The following is a 16,540-nucleotide window of genomic DNA, read 5'->3' on the forward strand; positions in this document are numbered from 1 at the left end:
ATCTTTAAACCCCCATAACCTTACAAAAAAGTATCACAGGTGAAAAATCTTTTCAAATTTAAGCTCAGGACAACAATACTTTTCGAATGATATTATGGCTAGTTAAGAGTCGAAATTTGTCTGAAGAAAAAAAAACAACCCCGAGCACAAATATTCCGTTACTTTCGTATCGAAAGTCGGAACAAAAACTCAAACTCAAGTATATGAAAAGGAAGATGATAGTCAAGACACCCTAAGGAGAAATTCGAGGCCGCTGAAAACAAAATCTGAATTTTGAGTTCATAGATTAACTAAATAGAGAGAAAATTAGATAAAGGAAAATCATAGTTTTTATGAGCGAATCAAAAATACATTTTGATAAGTTTTGTGTTTTAAGTTTCTCTTTTGATGTTCAAAAAGCAATTTCCTTTTGATTATTACTCAAGATTATATTCATTGATAAAATAGATAGAAGGAACTATTTGCTCAAAACAAGTGGCTGAGTTTTTTCGTTGCTACACTCATTCTAAGCAAAACCATCCTTTTTCGTCCAAACTACAGGCTCTTTTGTTGTCATGACTTGTTCAAACCCAGAACAAGAAAAAATTGTCTTCAATTGTAAGATGTAAGCTTGACCGGGAGGATTCCAAGTCAACCCAAAAATTGTTTTAAACTGATGTTTTTGTTCCGACTTTCGATACGAAAGTAACGGAATATTTGTGCTCGGGGTGGGTTTTTTTTCTTCAGACAAATTTCGGCTTTTTAACTAGCCATTTTTGACAGATTTTTTAAATCATTCGAAAGCTATTGTTGTCCTGAGCTTAAATTTGAAAAGATATTTCGCTTGTGACCATTTTTCGCAAATTTATGGGGGTTTAAAGATTGCCATTTTGGCCAATTTGGAACAATTAACGCGCGATATATTTCGCGCTATTAACGCGTAAGCGGAGATTTAGTCCGCCTTAGAAATCGTTCCAAATTGGTTCAAGAAAGCTTATATGCCATAATTGATATAATAATAGGAGCGAAATCTATCTTTTTGTACTTTATATGGCGTGTATTCCGACTGCCGTTTGATTCCGGATGATTTTCATAAAAAAATTTCAAATTTTAGAAAAAAAATTTCATCTTTTTTATTATGTTTATTTTTTTGTTATTACTGCTCATGAAACCTCAAACGGCAGTCGGAATATTCAGAGCTTCGCCCTGATACGAGCAGTCTTGTTATCATTTCTGAACGGATTTTTCTTTGTTTTTCGTGCTGAAAAATTAACAAGACTGCTTGTATCACGGCGAAGCCCTGAATGATCCTACTGCTTTTGAAGGTTTATGGAGCAGCAGTAATAACATAAAAACATTATATGAAATAAAATAAAATGAAAATTTTTTTTTCTAAATTTTGAAATTTTTTATGAAAATCATCACCATATAAAGTACAAATAAATAGTTTTCGTTCCTTGTAACACATCAACTATGGCAAATAAGTTTCGTTCAGCCAATTTGGAACGATTTGCATAAGACGGATTAAATCTTCGCTTACGCGTTATAGCGCGAATTATATCGCGCGTTAATCGTCCCAAATTGGTCAAAATGGCCAAAATGGCAATATTTAAACCCTCATAACTTTACAAAAAATGATCACAGGTGAAATATCTTTTCAAATTTAAGCTCAAGACATCAATACCTTTTGAATGAAATAAAAAAAATTTAGTCAAAAACGGCTAGTTAAAAATACAAAATTTGTCTGAAGAAAAAAAAACCCACCCCGAGCACAAATATTCCGTTACTTTCGTATCGAAAGTCGGAACAAAAACAATTCGAAAACAAAAATTGATTCGAAAACAAGAGTTCCTTTTAGGTTTCAAAAAAGAGCCACCGGCTTTTGCTATTTTGTCTGCTGCTCTTAGCGAAACGCTAAAGCTATTCATCCAGCACGGGTTTATGTAAATTATGCGACCTTTGATATATTTTAACTTTGAGAGACTACTAAAAACTAAATCTGAAACAAAGTTGGTAGTTAAAAATGGATAGAACAAATATAAGCTGAATCTATGTTCTGGAAGAATTTGTCGATGTTCTGATTCAGAACTGTAAATGGGAGAAGTCCGCTCTTAATTATAATTGAAAAGTTAACACAAACAAATTTTACGAGAACACTAACGCATGCTCAAACTCACGTCAGCCAAAAATAAATATTAGAAGCATTGTTCAAACAATCCCATACCCAGACGCTGTACGCATAAAAATTTTGGTTTGAAAGATCGGAACTTAAAACCAGCACTTCGAACTATAGCCCGGGTCGACCAAAAACGCGAATCATACAATTTTCATATATGGAAAATTGCTACTCATACACTTTTCATGCAATTACATTAGTACAGAAAATTGCATGAAAAGTCTAGAATTAGTGATTTTTCATATATGGAAATTGTATGACTAGCATTTTTCCATAAACCAAAAATATTGATTTTTATACATTTTAATTTCTCAATACATTTTGGTTCTGCTCGTAACCGAACACAAATGACAAAAAGCTTGGTTACTCAAATGTAGAGTAACCAAAGATTTGACCTTCTCGTACTAAAAATGGCCTCAAATATCTTAATTTTGTCTTACACGAATAATATAACGAAAGTATCAAATTTTTAAGTATTCGCAAAAAATTTCAACGATGATTGTTTTTAAAAATTTAATTTTTCAATTACCAGACGTTGATCAAGGCCCATACATAAACATGTTATACAAAAGAAAGAGGCGTTTTTAGCGTTTTTGAAAAAAAAGTAATAAGCGGAAAGGAAAAAATTCAATAATACTGTATTCAGGACTACGTTATACATAAAAAAAAGTTTGCATGCAAATTTAGTTTTTTTTTTGAAAAATGTTCGTTTTAGTACAAAATTTGTACGGTGGAAAAAAAAGCAAAAAAATGGGGCTAATTTTAAATTTTTTTTTTCGCTATCAAAAAACGCTAGTCATACAATTTCCATATATGCAAAAATGTATGATTAGCTTTTTTTGACAAAAGTTTTTCTTTTTTCTTAAGTACGATACACCGAAATTTATGCCAAAAAAAAAGAAAACAGTTATTCGAAATTTTAGTGACACCTTGTTAGCAAATATATAAATTTTGAATGACTATAATTTTTTTATAACCCAGGAGATAAACGAGCAGCGGACAGAACGTTTTGTCATAAAATTGTGATTCTATTCTCTATATAGCATTTCAAATCCTGATCGCACATTTCAGAATTTTTCAAATCCCATTGAAGATATTGACTTCTTGAATTGCCAAATTAGCCAAGTTCTGGACTAAATTATGCGCGCTTTGAAGAATTTATTCATATTGCCGATTTTTTGGTCAAAATAATCCAAAAATTGCCTAAGTTTTTTGGCTTTTTTTCAAAACTTTGCCTGCGTGGTCTTTATAGTGACTTAGGAGAGCTCAGAAAATCATTTTGAACGACCTAAAAAAAGTAGACAAAACTTTTGATTTTTCTTTTGAAAATCCGCCCTCCTCGAGAAAATCCTAGATTCGCACCTGTTTGAACATAATTAAACCATATGATGAACGAATTTTGAACACACGCACAAATCTAATTGGCGTTTAAATTTTTTGACAAAGTACTGCATTTTTGGGCTGTTAATCATCTAAAATAACGTTTTTTTAATCCAACTCTTAATCTAATCATTTTAGAGTAAAACGATTTTTTTTAATTGAGAAACCCTCATTCTACTATCTAACTTGATAGGATGAGGAGATTAGACTCTTGATCTACCTATATGATTTCAAAAATTGTTTCAATTTGCCGGTAATATGTCATGATGCAATTGATATTGCCTGTCCATTGTTTACCTTATTTTATATTCGACTAATTGTAGATATTCCAATATACCAAAAGTTAGAAAAAAAATCGATGTTTATTAGTTTATATTTGATATGGCTTTAACGCCTCAGATGATCAAAAAAGCAGATGCTATGCAGTAACTACTTGCCATGAAAGGTTTCATTGCGCTTTGTTCCGGCATATGTGGAATAGGGCGTGCAAACTAATGCTTACGTTATTGAAAAAAAAATATTTTAAATCCATCATACAATTGGCTTGACTTTGACGCATGAAAAAAATGCTTTTTTTTCTACTTATTCCGCCCAAAAATCAATATTTCAACATCATGAACTGAAACTGTTTTGCTCTAATCTGATTGGCTACAACGAGCCAACCAAATTTCAACACGAACTCAAAATGTTTAATTCACAAATTTAAGTAGAATTATAAATGAGCCGAACTGCCTAAATTTAACAATGTTTGGTAAAATACTCAAAACTATTTCAACTATGCTCCAGAGTTTTCCACAGATTGGAAAAAAAAACACAGAAAACAGCTCCAAGGAAAAAATGACCACCAGCACATCTGCTCAAAATTCGTCCTTGTTTGCAGTCGGTTTAAGATTTAAGTCATCGAATTTGTATTAAGCAAACCAACCAGTGCTATCAGTGTTGTTCTAAGCAGCTATACATTGAATTTTACAAATTGGCAAAACTGATGACAACAAAACATGGTCAAATGTGTTTAATTTTTAGTAATTAAACGTTTAGGAGGTATGATGAATCATTTGTTTTACACGCAATTTAGACTGTTTTTTAACCGAAATTATTTTGTTGGGTGGAAGATTTTTACTTAGCATGTTAATCAGGTAAAAAATCAGCTTGGTTTCAACTCTTTTTCTTTCCAGGCAAAAATTAAAGAGCTTTGCCTTGATGTAGGCTAATTTATTATCCTACTTTTTTTATCTCTAACACATTAACGTGATTGTTACGACCATTGAAATGTGGACCAACTTTATATTACTTATTATTTCTCTTTTTTCTATTTTTTTTTTCTGTTTTCCACGCAAATCAAGTGCTATAATTAATCATCAGAATGGATAGAACAATAAATCAAATAAAAGCTCTTTTAGTCGTAATTCGAATAAATAGTTTATTGTAGAGGATGAATTGATATTCAAAATTAAAGCATTATCAGCCTGGAGTTGATCGATAGAAAAAAAAACTTTCTAAGAACTGTCCGAGTGTCGAGAAAAACTGGTTTGAATTTTCTTATTTTTAGTCTCTTTTCGGACGAGTGAAGCTGATTATAGGAAGTTAAGTCTTGAAACTTCAGTTTAATTTCAAAAAAAAAGTAATTTTGGAAGATTTTTTATGGCGCTATCTTGAAGATTAAAAAACATCAAAGTTTCTTAAAAATTTCTGCAAAAAATTCAAAAAAAATATATTTTTTCTTGTAATTTTCAACTGAAACCGTTGCTCGATTTGCTTTTTGTACTGTGACTGTCGAATCTGGCGTAGGTTTATAATTTTACCAGATCTTTTTATCACACGACTCAAAAACCAACACTATTTAAAAAAAAAAAGAATCATGAAAAAGTTGAATAGGTTTTTTATGAGTATCGTCGAAACGTTCTGTGCTATTTGCACAGCAAATGGCTATCCTTGTTTCCATTGAAGCACTTGTAGAGGTATATTTTTCCAAGTTTATATTGTTCCAATTTTCGAAGAAAATGTGGAATTTGTATGCCTGGGATGATTTTTTGTAATCAGACCAATTTCACAACTACAAGATGATAGCGTATGATAGCAATATTTTTGGGTTGATCAGCGAGTATGCTTGCACTAGACTAAACTGTTTCGCTGCCCGAATAACAAATGAAGCCTCATTACGCCAATTGTTCATCCGCACTTATAAGTGTTGCAAAGATAATTGAGGCTAACCAATAAATCATATTAAGTCTACTCAAATTTAGCTTCTAAAATTGTTATTGGCTGTGCAGAGTTCGTCTGTTTTCTATTTGAAAAAAGCTAATTTAAGTTAAAAGGCAGTCGGAACACTAAGGGTTTTGCCCTGATATTTGAAAAATCTTGTTGGTCTATCTGTACATAAGCAACTTCGGAAAATACGCTAGCTGGCGTCCAAAACTAATAACACTGCAATTTCAATCGTCCATAGATAAGTAGATAAGCGATTGCACTGTTTTTTGAGTTGACTAACAAAAACTTGAGCGAAACATTGATTATGCTGCAATACCCGTCGAGTTTACTAAAAAAAACTTTAGAGAAAACAAACAATTTTGATCAATGCCGTTTCTATCCTGAATCATGTTTCCATGTTTTTTCTTCACGTAAAATATGCTGAACATCATAAACTTACCAGCAGTATGAACTAAAAAGTAAAATTATAGAAAGTAAAAAGTGAAAATAGGAAGTTGATCAAGTTGACTTGATCAACTTCCTGAAGCTCTCCAAATTTCTGCCTAATTGACTTAGATCACACGAAGATCAAATTGGAGGAAAAAAGCTTCTTAAAAACGGTTTCGAAAATGAATTTATAAAATATTATCTTATTTTATCTTTGCTAAGTACAGCTTTCATCCTTTTTGGTCGACCAACCCGAAAATTCATAATCGCCACTCAGGTCAAAGTCTGCGAAGTCTAAACATGAGTCGGACAAGTCTGAACATGAGTCTGCAAAGTCTGAACATAAGTCTGCAAAGTCTGAACATAAGTCTGCAAAGTCTGAACAGTAGTCTGCAATGTCTGAACATAAGTCTGCAAAGTCTGAACATAAGTCTGCAAAGTCTGAACATAAGTCTGCAAAGTCTGAACATAAGTCTGCAAAGACTGAGCATAAAGTCTGCAAAATCTGATTCGATCCGTGTGCGGACCGGAAATTCATAGTCACCAGGCAGGTCAACGTCTGCAAAGTCTGAACATTATTCCATATTATGGAAAAACTGCTTATCAAACGATTCCATGCAATTCCATAGAATAAAAAAATCGTGTTTAAATCACATGATAAGCGTTTTTTTCCATACAATGGAATATTTGGATGGGTATTTTTTTTCATTCAATGGAATTGTATGATAATTGTTTTTTCCATTCAAAAGAATGGTATGATAAAAATTTTTACGGACGAATTTTGCTTACAACTCAGTTTCTGATTGAGCAAAACAAAGAAATAAAATGAGGCAAAAACTAAATCTGAGCCCAGCCCAACGTGCCTGTCTCTCAACAGAAGACTGAAACTACAGAAAATTTTAGAGGTTTGAAATATAATTATAGTGTTTTGTATATATATAAACGTAATTATAGTGTTTTGTATATATATAAACGTAGTAGTAAACAGTTATTAAATAAACATTAAACAAAAAACAAATGTGCTCGTATATCAGGGCGAAACCCTGAATGTTGCGATTGTACTTTAGAGGTAATAAAAAGTAGTTTTTGATTGAATAAATTACTTCTTTCATTTTAATTAAATTTAATTTCTTTTTATTTAATTTTAAAATACTTCATTCTTTTTTTTCTTGTTTTTTAATCTTTTTATCCCCCACACGCTATGAATGAAAAATACATGGGGTGTGTTTAGCGATCCATTTTTTAAATAAGTTTAAACTGCTGGCCTCAATTCAACTTGGAAGTAATTAATTACGCATTTGGAAGTAATTAATTACGTCTCTTACGCATTTCTTAAGAACGCAATATATTGTGCAATAGTTATCTCAAATTGGCCCAAATAGCAAACTTGAAACCCCGTCATTTTGCGAAGAAGGACCAATCACATGTGAAATTAAGTTCAAGATAAAAAGTTTTTTAGATGGCATAAAAAAGTTCCGTCAAAAACGCTTAATTAACAAGTCGAGAATTGACTGAATAAAAAAAACCAGCCCAAAGACACAATTATTCCGCTTTTTCTTCAAAAGTCGGAATAATAAATTTTTTTTTGTATAATTATGATGCCAAAAATGCTCTCATAAGACAAAAACTGAATTTTTTTTTTATTTAAAACTACTTGAACATAATTTTTGTATAACCAATTTGCTTGAAAATTTATTTCTATGGTAGCCATATGACAAAACATTTTTCAAAGATTCCTTATATGAGTTTAGATGATAGGCAAATTTCTTCTGTGGACGCTAACTTAGGTAGTAACACTCACACTGTACTTTTAAGTACATGGCGCTACTATGTGAGTCTAGAAACGAGTTTTTGAACCAAGTAAATTGTCCAGATCTACTTAACAACCTCCCTCACTTGGTTTCTACCAGAAAATTGTTGTGAATTTTTGTAACTACAAATAGCGTTTTTTAATATTCAAATTTTATGCACTCTGATTGGCGGAAGATAAGCTTCAAATAATCTACTTAGCAATCTTGCCTCTTTCTTGAAAGGAGAACGATTGTTAACTAGATCTAATGTCCAAAATTGCGTGTTAATTATTCAAAATTGGCCAAACTAAAAATTATCCCCATAACCTAACCAAAACAAACAAATGGCATTTATATTAAGAGGGAATGCGAGTTGTAATTTGAAATATTTGTTGCGCGCTTGGTTTAGTTTCAGCATTTTCTTCCACTCAAAACATAAGCGGCAAACTATTCCAAGATCATTTTTTTTGTTTTCAAAGAAAACGGAGTTTTAAAGAAACGTATTGTCAAAGAAAATTTGTTTTCAAAGAAAACGTAATTTTCAAAGAAAACTGATTATTTATGCTTCTTATTCAGTCATTTTTTGGCGATCGAAGAAATAGTTTTCAACAAAAAAGGTATGCTCCAATGAATATATTGACTACCTGAAATCAAGATATTTTATCTTGAAAAAAAATATTTTACATCCAATCATTTTTTGCAAGTTTTGAAAATTGCTATTTTGGCCAGGCTCTGGACTAATTTATGTGTGCTTTGAGATTTTACTCATGATCTTGAAAGCGTAACGCGAATTATTTATACGTGGCGATTTATCCCGCCTAACAAAATTGTTCCAAATTGAATTGAGGCTAGCTAATCTGTCGTAATAATTTCGTGCGACAGATTAGCGGGATTTTTTGAGCTTTGCCCCGATATGCGAGCAGTCTTGTTCTAATATTAACTCGTGTAATCTTTTATTGGCGCAAACATTGATGCAAGACATTTTTTTCACGAACGAAAGGACCGACATACGAGCTACTGCGTTCTCTACGGAGACCACTGTCCTTTGTTCAGAAATGAATGCGTTTTTGTGGGCTGGTTATTGAAGCACGCTCAAGCAACAAGCACGGATCGTAGTAGGCCTCAAAGTTGTGAATCTCGAGTAAAAAGCGGAGACTTAAGGAAATCACCATCACTTCTCAATTTATTATTGTTCCGACTTTCGATACGAAAGTAACGGAATATTTGTGCTCGGGTGGTTTTTTTTCGCCCTGATTCGAGCAGTCTTGTTATTTTTAAAATTATATTAAATTTGAGTAATTTTGTTTTGCTCCGAAGCCAGTTTTCTAGCTAGTTTGACATTCATGGCAATACAATGGGTGAGCAATATGGAAAATTTCGTCGAAAGCTCTAATTTTGAGAATTGCAGGGACAAAAATCATACTGGAAAATGATTATTTTGGTAAGTCGGAAAAAATTGTACAAAAAGTTGGAACAAAAAAAAATTGCCGCAGAAAAACATCCGTACAATGTAGAAAATTTTATTCTTGAATTCAGACACAGAATCAGCACATATTAATCAAATACTTCTCAGTTTGAATTAATTATTCGACTGAAACTGAAAAAAAAGCTCCATTTTACTGGAACGTTTTTTTTTTGGTTTTTGTACGATAATTTACAACCGTTCTGTATTTTCAGAACCATACATGTCATAGAATCTCTTGCCCCGCATTGAGCTCCAGTTTCGCTTGATGTTTTTCAGACCTCTGGAGTAGTGGAGTAGCTGAAGATGTTGGTCCGGATAATCTTTGGCACTGACTTTGTGCCAGTTGTATGCTAAACACAAAAGACATCTTACATTTGGGCGGAACTCTCAAGATTGAAAAAACTAAAGATGAAGGACTGTAAGTCAAGTTCAACATGTTGACCCTATCAAAAAATACTGAAATCTCATCGGAAAAATCCTACATTTGTCCCAGGCTGCATGTCCATACCAACCGTCTCTGTTTAAATCGGTGTTTTTACAACTGCAAAATATTGAAAAAAGAGGTTTTAGATTTCTCTATGTGCAATATAATGTTTTGAAACCAATTTTTCCGTGATCAAAATATGCATAACAAAAACCTCGATTGTTTTAGCTGCAAACTATTATTACAATTAGGCTAAAACGATCATTCATTTTCCATAAAATGATTCAATTGAAATTAGATTTTGCCATTCCCATTTTTGTTCCGATTTTCGAAGAAAACGAGAAACATATTTGCCTGGGGTGGTTTATTTTAATTCAGACCGATTTTACAAAGTTGAAAGCGTATACTTATCGAATCATAAAAGAGTAAGCTTGATCTAGACTAAAATAGGGCAAGTTTCGCTGCCCGAATAATACATAACAGATTCAAAATACGCGTAATATTTACTGCTGCCAATTTTTTTCCACTTTTGATCGTTCCAAATTGGTTTGAGGCCAACTAAAAGTTATCATATTAATTCTGCTCAATTGGAGCCTTTGCATTTGATACTCGCATTAGAAAATGTACAAAAGTTATTCGAGGTCAGTTAAGGGGTAGTCGGAACATTCAAGGCGTGTTTTGAGGAGCTTGTTAGAGCAAGGGTTATTCGAGCAGATTTGATTGGGTTTTATAATAACATCTTTTTCAATTTTTTCCATCAAAATTGTGTGCAAGGCAGGAAAATGTCTGTGGAAAAATCCCACTGTGAAAAGATTTTTCAAAAGGTCAACCGTATTTTGTTCAAAAAAAGTAAAAGGTTACCGAATTAGGTTGAACCTGTATAATGTGTTATAGTAGTTCATCAGTCGGTCACGCATTAAACTAGAAATTTTATCTTCTATTTCATGAAATGTTATTGAAGTCTCCTTCTGTATTAAGATTAGAGGCATCTCATTCAAGACTATGAAATTTATGTCTAGTCTTCTAAAAAATAATGGAAATTGAAGTCGAAGGAATTTTTTATAAAGAAAGACCTAATTAAAAGATTTTTTGTTATGCTTGCCGAAAAGGTTCAAAAATCTCTAAATGTATCTTAGACAAAAAATCTATCCCAGAAGGTTTTCACCTTTTCTTCCATTAGTGTTTTGTTATTAAAACTCCCACTGGGAAAAAAGGTTAGATTGTGATGTTTTATGTCAAAACAGGTAAATCAAGGAACTTTTGAAGGTGTCGTGCATTAAGTGCCGTGTCATATTAAAGCCATTCAATCGTGATTTGAATTTCAAAATAAAAATTTTAAAAATGCCTGTAATTTTGTCTCATTGTCAAGGTTTCTTTTGAATTCAGTACTGATATTCTTGAAAATTGGCTCCATTATTAAAAAAATGATTTCCCTCAAATGTTTTAATAGTTTTGTTGTTAGCAATTGTTGGCGCTTAAATTAATGACGTCATATCGCGCGAAAGTTAAGAAGCTAAAATTAGCTTTTCTAAGACAAAAGGCCTGGAAATTACTGGTCTGTCCGATTACGGTCAGTTTGCCATCAAAAATTATCACAGATTTTTGAGATGGTTGAGAACGTTTTGATAGCATGTTATTCGGAAAAAGTTTGCCTTATTTTTTCAAATATTATTCGTTTCATGTTAATCTGCTTAATGTTGCCGATAATTAACAGATGTTGAATCAGGTTTTTTAGAACCCGAGTCTTACAGGATACGAGAGTGCGTCAAATTTTGGTCCGCCGACCCAGAATTGAACCAGGGACCGGAAATATTCGTGGAAACTATTCCCGGACACCTTCGCGACTATTCCAGGAATACTCCAATTTGATCGAATTCGGAAATATTCTCTTCCTCCATTGCCTTTGCGAGCAGAAACGAACAGCAGCTGTTGTTTGCGGACAGAAGGCCACAGCTGTTTCATATCTGGAGGCTGCACTGGGATCACAGAAACTGCCAACATCTGCACCGAAAGATGAGAGAAGAGCAGTAACGGAAAAGTAATTTTCAAATTGATAAAGTTCGGAAAGCACAGTTCGAAAAAGAGATCAAGGAAAGAAAAGACACCCCAACAAGAAGAAACGCAGGCCCTCTTACAGGTATTGCGTGCAAACAGATTGTTAGTATGGCCTTCTTATAGGTATCGCGAACAGATGGTGTGTTTGTAGAGACCTTCTTACAGGTATCGTGTTGGTGATTTTTTTTCTCGACACCCGAAGTTTTAGAGTTCTACAGAATGCTGAGTGACTCTTCAAACTTTGTAAGACAAAAAACAAAATTTTAACCATTTGTGCTTATTGATAATAAGATGCTTAAGATTTTCATACGAGGTTTTTAATGGCAAAACCGTACGCCTCGATACCAAAACTTGATCAGAAAATTTTCTGTGAGTTTTTTGGGAAAAATCGGCCTCATAAACCTTAATTACGATATTCTAACACTGTGTATGTAAACTCAACACCGTATATAAAAAATAGACCAAAAATGGTCAAAAATTTTTTCTTTGTAAAGTTTTTAAAATTTTGCAAGTTTTTAAGGAAAGCGCCTAGTTTCATAAAAAAATAATTCGAACGACTGAGTCGTTTTTTTGCGCAAGTTTTGGATTTTTGAAACTCTCTAAAAACGCAGCGGTTCCTCTCGAAACGTGGTGTAATTAACTAAACTAGTTCATTGGAATCAACTAGCCGTAGTCGAACCCCTTAGGGTATTATCAAGCAAGTCGTCTTACTTTTTGCTACAACTTTGTTAGCTCAAGGTGTTTCGGGAGGTCAGGTCGGCTTTTGAATGGTTCCCTCCTTCTAAAACTAGGTTTGAACCTAATAATGTTCATACTAGCTGCTAGCCCGCTGCACCAAGCTTTGAAAATACTTTCGCCTGTTTCGCAAAAGCGTTTATCGCAATCGGCCATAGCCACTCCCGGGTTAAGTTTCGACCATAACGCAATAAATGTCCTCAAAACTTGTCAGTATCAACCTGATCACTATTTGTCTAAGCAAAAGGACATTGTTATTTGGCACGAGACCGTTGATAACTCTATTAGTAGACACTATAGTAACAACTTAAACGCAATAAAACCCAACCAGATTAAGAAGATTCTTTCAAACTATAAGTAAAACTTTTACGCAATCGTTTACTGTAAACGTATAGGCACGAAAGATTTTTATAGTAATTTGAAAAAGTCAGCTAAACTGGTTATTAATATAAAAACTGATCTGATATCTAGAATAAAGCAGAACCTCACTGAGTATTGGTAGAGTATTGGCAGAAGCAGCAAATATATGTTAAGGTAATTGCTTCTCTAAAGTGTAATATTGTTTATTGAGTCATAATATAGTTTAATGAAACTACCGCTAAAATCAAATTTAAATTTTTTTTTCAAAACAGAGCAATTGAGTAGAGCCGAGCGAGTATATAAATATTCAAAAGGACAGGACAGTCTGAATTAAAACTCGACGGTTGATGAATGATAGAACATCACCAGAAGAAAATTTTTTGTAGTCCACAGTCGCATAAACGAAAATTTAAAAAGGCCAAGTAGAAAAACGAAATTAAAAAGGGTTATTTGAATTTTGCATGAGCATACTCAAAAAATGCATTAGCTAAGAATGATAAATTTGTAATACTAGCTAATAATTTTTACCGAAATTGGCTGCATGGTGGGATAGGATAAATAAAAAAACGATGAAGTGATTGGTAAAACTCGCGCTCTTATGGAATCTAAACCGGCTTCAGAGGTCTGTGTCAGTCAAACAAGTCATTCAAAATTTTCTTCAAAATCGGTAAAATCAGGGTTCAGTATGCAAAGCTCAAGGAAACCATTGATACACAGTCAGCGCCTGAAAGAACTGCTCCTAGCAAATTGAAGAATTTGGAAAATAACACGAAGCAACATTATGACTGAAACAACAGGAAGGCATCATCAAAGAGCAACAGCATCGGATTTAATTGGAATAAAAAAAAAGAAATAAACTTGAAATTGACTGTCAAGAACAAGAATAAGGTTTACGAATGGGAAAAAATCGACTTGAAATGAAAAAACTCAGCAAAGAGAATCGTATTAATGTAGCTGAAACAAAAATGGTCGAAACTGGATACTTCGAAGAGACTGAAACAGATAAGCACCTCGAGCTAGCTTCGTCGGTTGAACGGCAGTCTGAAAGGACAAATGATTGGGTTGATCATGCACTAAAAAATTAAGAAGGACCCGAGGTAGTTCCATCATCTTTGAAGTTTGTCACAGGTATAAATAAGGAAAGTGATACGCATCAAGACAAATGTCTCTACGGCGGGAAATTCCCCTCGGTCATCATCACCGAATCAGAAACGGGGTTGTCACCAACTAGGATACGTCTATCAACCAATCATTTCGTTCAGCGATGACAACGGAATCACGAAGGCTACAACCGCTAATCTTTAGCACGAAGCGCAGTCATTGCCTAATTCAAACAATTCTGCCATTTACGAGAACAATACAACGCGTTTTTTCCCAGTTGTAACGGAAGTTATCAATATCTCGGTATGTTGTATCTTCTTTGTACCCATCCTTCAATTTCGATACAACATATCCCTGTCAATAACTTTAATAAAATTGCGCGAACCGTTGGAAACTTGCCAGCCATCTCCAGTCAAAACACTGGATACACCCCTTCAAGCCATTTTGTCACAGACAACTGCAAATTCGTTTTGCGGAAATCAAACTTTGGTACCACATTATGTGTATGGCAACCCTGCGGCAGTGAATAATCCGTTCAGCGGACAGTCTGCGGTTATAGGTCAAACGAACGTGCCACCAATAACCCAGCGGACACCCGCAGTCGCCCAATGTGACACTGGTGTAACAAGTGATGGTAATACGAACCCGCCAGTTGGTGTTTTTACATCCGTAACGCCAATATCTCAGCATCAGTTATCGCTCGCACAAGTGGTTGTATCGTTTACTATGGGCTACCCAATCCTGACAACACTTACGCATATCCGCAGCAATGTTTTGCAGCTAATCATAGCAAAAAAATGACTTCGTTTCTGTCTCCGAAAAGGATCCCCTTCCCGAATGGAAGCTGGCCCAGTAAGATGGCAACCCGCTCCAATGGTTCGGCCTGTTGCGCAGTACTGTATATGCAGCCTTTTTTAGTCCAGGATGAGATGGTTACTTATTTAAAAACCCTAGTCACTGGAGAAGCTAAGTCAGCCATAGCAGAGCTCGCATACAGTCGAAGAACGTATAAAGGTTCTCTGAAAACGATAGAAAGAAAATTTGGCCAGCCACAAAACGTGATTACGGCCCACCTTGATCATTTTTCCAGTTTCGCGCAACTCAGATTGTGTAACTCTAAGAATATCATCAGCTTCTTGTTGATCGTTCCCAGTCTGATTGTTGTCTTTAAATCTCTTGAGTTTGAAGAAGATTTAAAAAGCATCTCTTTATTAAATCGAAGCAAAAATATCACCAATCATGAGAGAGTCGTAGTTGTTTTCAACCGTTGATTGTAAATGGTTACGCCCGATCCTTACCGATTTTATCAATTGGTTAAAAGATAAAGCAGAGGCCTGGAAAACACAATGTTGAAGAGCCATCGAAAACTAGAGCTGCAAGGAGAGTTTTTGTCTCGACAACTACAGTTGAGGAGAATTTTGGGAATCCAGTTTGTATCTTCTGCAAGGGTAAGCTTGTCTTGTCGAAGTGCTCTGTGTTTAAGGAGAAAATACCAACACAATGAGGAAAAGTCTCTGCGGTCAACAATTTTTTTTCTGCTTGCAAGGGAACCACACATTCCGTCAGTATCCTCGAGCAAAGAAATGCAACAAGCCGGGATGCACCAACACCAATAGTGTACTTCTCCGAGGTGCTGAACGTGTCTATCTTTGTCAATATCCCGACAAAACAGACAACCACGAAAGCCTCAAAACTGGTCAAACAAAAGCTAATGCGGGCCCGGATGAAGCGAACACAAACGCTGATAGAAAACCTTTTAGCAAGGTTATATCAAACGCAAATTTGAACCATGCGGACACCCATCCCGCTCCGGTGGATGTAAGTTGCGCAATCTCGAATGAAGATTCATCAATCATAACATCGAAAGGCTTACTGCCCATAAGCTTCAAGTTTCCACCAATTTCCAAAGTGCTCATTTCCACCAATTTCTTTTGAGGTCTCGGGTGTTGCGTTTAAACTGAATCAAGAGTTATTTAATTTGTCAGCTCTAGCTGGTTTCAAGTTAATTAAGTTCATAAGTAGCGTAACTGAAACCAAAAATAAGTCAAGCCCAACTAAAAGCGCTACGCATTAAGCAAGTTAAATATTGTGAGTTAACTAACAAGGGAGTAATGAGCTACCCAATGATATCGAGACAAATTTCTTGCCTGGCAGTCTAATTTGCCATCGCAAGGGAAAATTTGTATTAAGATCAGCTACTTCACCGCACCAGCTGAATGTGTCGAATTAATAATGTTTTGAAAAATGTTTTTGTGCTTTAGCTTTTCTTCGCGCCCGTGTGAAAAGTTCGCTCAAAATCCAAGTTTCCTTCGTCTTTGGGAAAGCAAAAGTCGCAACCATGAAAGCGCTTTTTATCTCGAACCGTGAATTGCAGGCCGCCTTGCTGGCAACCCGTTGAATACTTTGTCGAATACTTTTATGTGGAATGACACTACCACTGT

General features: G+C 34.4%; 1 long non-coding RNA gene across 1 annotated transcript in view; it reads right to left on the bottom strand.

The window, feature by feature from the left end:
- Positions 1–9,465: 9,465 nt before the first annotated feature.
- Positions 9,466–16,540, bottom strand: part of LOC134846542 (uncharacterized) — a 70,059-nt gene continuing 62,984 nt past the window's right edge. Inside the window, exon 2 of the long non-coding RNA XR_010162820.1 lies at positions 9,466–9,774. This is a non-coding gene — a long non-coding RNA (uncharacterized LOC134846542). The remainder of the gene's footprint in view (positions 9,775–16,540) is intronic.

The sequence above is a fragment of the Symsagittifera roscoffensis genome, chromosome 5, assembly GCF_963678635.1.
Source record: "Symsagittifera roscoffensis chromosome 5, txSymRosc1.1, whole genome shotgun sequence".
Classification (NCBI taxonomy): domain Eukaryota; kingdom Metazoa; phylum Xenacoelomorpha; order Acoela; family Convolutidae; genus Symsagittifera; species Symsagittifera roscoffensis.